We start from the raw sequence: 6,000 nt of genomic DNA on the forward strand, positions 1-6,000 counted from the left end.
TGAAATGCCGTCCCACAGTTCCCTTATACCGAGTTGTTGACGAGTGCTCTCAGAGAGCAGGAGTGCAAGCCGAGTAGAAAATCTTTCGGCTGTCTGTTGTGATTGCAGCTTCTCGACGTCGAACCTTCCTTGTGTTTGTTGGCGTGCGTTTTTTGCTGCACAGAGGCGGGTGCGAGTTTTGGCTGCAACAATATAGTGGTCCGAGTCGATGTTAGGACCTCGGAGCGCACGCACATCTAAAACACTGGAGACGTGTCTTCCGTCTATCACAACATGATCGATCTGGTTGGTGGTTTTTCGATCCGGAGACAGCCAGGTAGCTTGATATATCTTCTTATGCTGGAATCTAGTACTACAGATTACCATATTTCGCGCCCCGACGAAGTCGATCAGCCTCAACCCATTTGGGGATGTTTCCTCGTGGAGGCTGAATTTACCGACCGTAGTGCCAAAGATACCTTCTTTGCCCACGCTGGCGTTGAAGTCGCCAAGCACGATTTTGACATCGTGGCGGGGGCATCTCTCATAAGTGCGCTCCAAGCTTTCATAAAAGGCATCTTTGGTCACATCGTCCTTCTCTTCCGTCGGGGCGTGGGCGCAAATCAGCGATATGTTGAAGAACCTCGCTTTGATGCGGATTGTGGCTAGACGTTCATTCACCGGAGTGAATGATAGTACTCGGCGACTGAGTCTTTCTCCCACCACGAATCCCACACCACACTTGCGCTCCTTTATATGGCCACTGTAGTAAATGTCACAAGGACCTACTCGTCTCTGTCCTTGTCCCGTCCATCGCATTTCTTGGACGGCGGTGATGTCAGCCTTTATCTTTACGAGGACATGTACCAGCTGGGCAGCGGCACCTTCCCAATTAAGGGACCGGACATTCCAGGTGCATGCCCTCAAATCATTGTTCTTATTTCGTTTGCCATGGTCGTCATCAAAAGGGGGGTCTCTCGTCCGAGGCTGTTTTTTTCTTTTCATTGGGGGTGTTTTTTTACGTGGCGGGTCCCAAACCCTATGCAGGGGATATTTCGCCTTCTCACTTTAGCTCGCCTTCAAACGGATGTTCTTAGGCTACCCAGAGGATACTTGGTCAAAGACCGGAAGTCGTGAGCTGCTTGAGTCATATGTAAAAGAATCGTTTCTGGCCACTCCCAAGTGAATGGCGATCAGAGAACTTTCCTCACTTGCGTGAACTTCTACACATGACTCCATCCTCCCAAGCCTCTATTGGATCCACCCAAATCGCTTACAATGGCAACAATATTGTAACCGCATTTTTTAACGCTTGACAAAATGCTAAACCATACTTTCTTCGTCATTTTTCAAACCTAAAAGAACAAAGTACATTAGAAAAAATTGACTTCAAGTAAATTAATGAGTTTAATTACCTCTTATCATTGCAATCTGAACGTAGTTAACAGGAGGCAATGTCGAATCAGTGGATCTATTGTAGCAGTAACTGTTTCTGACCTTCATTTCATCAAAACTGAGTACACAAACTTTTTGCACTTGTGTTAGCTCAGTTGCTGCCTTCAACAGTTTCATCACCGGCTCTATGATACCTGGAGCTAACTCAATTTTTTTTTACCCCCATTGCAGAGTACGCACACTTGGTAGAGGAAAGTTGTTTCTCGTTAAAAGTTTGTAAGCTTTCGGGCTCGTTGAATATAGCGTGATCGACTTAGCTATGTCTTCTTCTTTCCCATTCCGCCGTTTGTTTCCAACCCTTAATTTTTCAATCTATGTATGTGTAATGAACTTTAATATATTTTGCAACATACTTTTTAGAATTTGGGTACTTACCTGGCCGTTGGTGAAAATGCAGCTAAGTTTTTACTCTAAATTATTTCTGTGGAATTCAGCGGTTTTAATGGAAATCCTAAGGCGTTTAATATCCTCTAACTGCTCGTTTTTTTGCACTTTTTCAAAGTTCTAACAACACTATTCAGCCTTTGTCTAAAAATATTAAGAAATACACGTACTTAGGTAAGAAAAAGATACTTAATCAATATCAATTAGGCCTAACATTTCTGTTTCCAAATGCAGTATTTTCTCGTCTTTCTTATCGATGATCTCCTCTCCTGCAGTTTGAGGTGTCTCTCCCACCTCGTCTTCTAGAATTACTTCAACAGAGGCGGTATTCTTCAACATTGTTGTTAACATCTCTTTTTTGGAACGAGACTCCATCCTTTTCTGCCGTTCATTAGCCTCTGCAAGAGCAGTGGTTAACGTGGGAAAAGCGCTAGGTAGCAACTTAGTTGGATTCCGCGAACTTAAACCAGGAAGAGTGTTCGGTTATAAAAGTAAAATTATTGTAATAAAAATGCTATAATTACCCATTTCAGACTGCAAGTTCCTTTCGAAGGCTTCTGGCACGAAGTGCACTTCACAAATGCATGCATTTTTAACGTTAATTTTGTCCGTCCGACGACAAAAATGCATGCATTTTTAACGTTAATTTTGTCCGTCCGACGACAAAAATGGATCCATTGTTTTACTACGGTCTTATCCTTAGGAAAATGAAAAAATCTCCACTTCGTAGCACTATTTTTACCATTGTTATTACGACCGAACACTGCACAACGCATTTTAAAAATATAGAATTTAACAATTAATACAACACTTGAAAACACAATTCGAATTCACTTTCACAAGCGCGGGCGAAAAATAAGTCAACCGTGACGTCAGCAAGAACAGCTGACTGAAAGCAAACATGCGCATTGCGTAATCTCTTTCTCTATCATTCTTGCGATCTGCACGCATCTTATTACCAATATAGTTGCCGAATGACTTTTCATTTATGAACCATAAAGTGAACCAAATTGGATAAACATGGACCAAATTTAATTAAAATTCAAAGATAGGGGCGTGTGAGGAAAAAATAAAATACAGGGGCAAATAATTGGGTAATATTACGATTCTTTTGGCTCCGCGGTTTGATGATACGGATGGATAGAGGAAGTCCTCAGGATTAAAAAATGTCCTCAGGCTAATAGTTTTCGAGATATTTCTGTCTAAAGTTGGAAAATTTGTAAAAATAATGCTCGTTATTTCACTATGTTCAACCCACTTTTCACACATTTTTCAATCAATATATATTTAATTACACTGTACACATTCAAATATATCAAAAATTTTTCACTAATTGTGTTTTTTTAAGAAAATAAATATATTTTAAAAACTATTTTGCACATTCAAACTTTCAAGAGATTTGTGTGTTTACATTTATGACAAATAGCAGTGTTGCCATACTTTGTGTCCTGAAAATATAATTAAACATTTTTCTGTTTCATATTTAGAGATATATGTAAATGAATCAAAATGAACTATTGTTTCATATATTTACTATGTATGGATTATATAACATACATTATTCAAAAAAATATAGGAAAATATTATTATACAACAGAAAGTAGTTCGACACAAAGGAACTGTAAACACCCCATTTTCTATTATGGCCAGATCGAACAAAATAAAAATTTTTGGGCATTTTAAATTAAAACACCCAACATTTAGTACGAATAAAAACTACTATATAGTGGTTATTTATTATATGGAGAAACTATTTAAATCTTTTTAAAGTATATTAAAACAATTGAATTTTGAACTTTCAATACCCAATAAAAGGATTTAAGCTTTTTAGCTCTTAATCAATAAATGTTTTTAGTAAATTTCCATTGAAAATAATACTATGATGCATCACATTACAAAACGTTTCATTAAATACCTTTCAGTTTCATAAATTTATTTAATTTTCATTGTTTAACATTTTTTATAAGTGGTCTTGAACGATGCAACAAATCCCTCCGTTTTCATATTTTTTTGGTAAGATTTCAATCTGGCCATCGCTCGTTTCCAATTGCTAAACGTCAAAACCTCCTCAATCCAGTCAACTGTCAAAGTTTAGGTGGTTTTGACGTTTAGCAATTGTTCTCTCACTTCCAGTGAGAGAAGAGTTGGACATCTCTTTATCTCTGCTGGTGGGGGAAAAAAGATTTTTGTTTGAGTGAGAATATATTCATTCTAGTTTTGTTTTGACATTTTTAAGCCTTATATACTATTTTGGAAACTATCTTAAATAACTAAATATATTTCTATGTATGAATGTATGTATGCATTGTAGCATATTGTTTATGCTGCTTGATATGGGTGTTCAAAATTGAACATGTTCGTTGCTGCCAAAGCACGGACAACAATATTATATTTAAACCTTTTATATATTTCAATGTTAAATAAGATAAGAAATAATCTAGCTATTGGAATCATACAGTCCACTACTAATAGATATCTATGTTCAAATATATTGAACATACGTAAAAAAAAAACACATAAAAATATATGCATTGATATGCAGCATACAAACATACATACATGAGGCACGTATGCATTAATAAGTGATACGCATGCACTCAAGAAATACATACTAAACATATTTACTTAGGTTTGGGCAATTGATTACAAATGCACATGTGCACTTGAAAACAACCCAAACCAAGCAATATAAATTATACTTGTATGACAGCACACACACACACACACACACATGTATTGTATTGTATAGTTGAAAACAACCCCATGTGGTGTGCTGTAAATATACGAGTACATATGTATATTTAATTAGATAAGTTAGACTTCTAAAATAGTATATAAGGTTTACAAATTTAATAATAAAATTAGAATGAATATATTCTCACTTGACAAAAGACTTTTTTCAAATCCCCCCACCAGCGGTAAGGTAGACAAAAATCTTTGTTGAGTTATAAACAATGGGGTTGTTATCTGATCTGTAAATTTATGACTTGTGTCCCATGCATTCTTATTGTTATTGGACGCGCATTACATGTAAATGCATGTGGCTGCTTATGTACATATGTATGTACGAGTATGTATGAAAATATGTAGATACATATTTATTTTTAATAGTAAAGTATATGCACGAAAAATATTGGTCGAACATATAACGTTATAAAACTTATGTTTATTATTTAATTTCAGAAATATTTATACAAGTTATAGTTTATATGTAGATTTATACGTATTCAAGATATAATATTCAGGATATTTTTTTATAAGCGAATAATCGTAATTTAGACTTGACATCCTTCATAAGCGCTTGCACAGAATCCTTTTTGAAGTCTTTAGTGACGTTTCGCCACTTATTTCTAAATTGCCTCTCATTTTTCACTGTATGCTGCGTCTTTAACAATTTCGCTTTAATAATGGCCCAATAAGTTTCAATCGGCCTGAGCTCTGGGCAATTTGGAAGGTTCACCTCTTTAGGAACAACGACCACTCTATTGTCTTGGTACCACTTTAATGCCGTTTTTCCGTAATGACATGTCGCAAGATCAGGCCAAAAGAGTACTGGATCCTTATGAAGTTTAATTAAAGGCAAAAGACGTTTCTGTAAGCACTCATTAACGTAAATTTTTTGATTTATTGTTCCATAGCCTATAAAAGGTTCACTTTTAAAACCACACTGGCAAATCGCCTGCCATACTAGAAATTTTTTTGGGAATTTGTCAAGCTTTTTATTTTTAAATTTATCAGAAACATTCCCCCTTTTGTTTGCTGTGTAAAATTGTCGCCCTCGAATTTGTTTAAAGTCTGCTTTTACATAGGATTCATCGTCCATTACAACGCAGTTAAAATTAGGCATGAACTTGTCATATAATTGTCGAGCACGTCGTTTTGCCAAAAAATGTTGCTTATCATTGCGGTTTGGTGCTGCATTCACTTTGAAGGAACGTAATCCATTTCGTTTGCGTACTTTCTGATCATATGAAGGTGACATTTGAACTTTTTTGGCGACATCTGGAACTGAAAGTCCGGGATTTCGTTTCAAATAGGTCAACACTTTTTTGCTATAAGTGGAGATTCAAATCCTTGTTTTCTACCACTACCGGCTTTTCTATTCAATGATAAGGAGTCACTGTATCTCTTAAGAACAAAAGATACCGAAGATTTTGCAAGTTTTAATTTTTTGGCGATGTC

General features: G+C 36.3%; 1 long non-coding RNA gene across 1 annotated transcript; it reads right to left on the bottom strand.

Moving 5' to 3' along the window:
- Window positions 1-845: 845 nt before the first annotated feature.
- Window positions 846-3,444, bottom strand: LOC125775744 (uncharacterized). The gene is made up of 3 exons (XR_007421352.1): window positions 2,033-3,444; window positions 1,810-1,962; window positions 846-1,746 (listed from the first exon to the last, which is right to left on the bottom strand). It is a non-coding gene; the product is annotated as an uncharacterized LOC125775744 (long non-coding RNA).
- Between the last annotated feature and the right edge of the window lie 2,556 nt (window positions 3,445-6,000).

Source organism: Bactrocera dorsalis, chromosome 1 (genome assembly GCF_023373825.1).
Source record: "Bactrocera dorsalis isolate Fly_Bdor chromosome 1, ASM2337382v1, whole genome shotgun sequence".
NCBI lineage: Eukaryota > Metazoa > Arthropoda > Insecta > Diptera > Tephritidae > Bactrocera > Bactrocera dorsalis.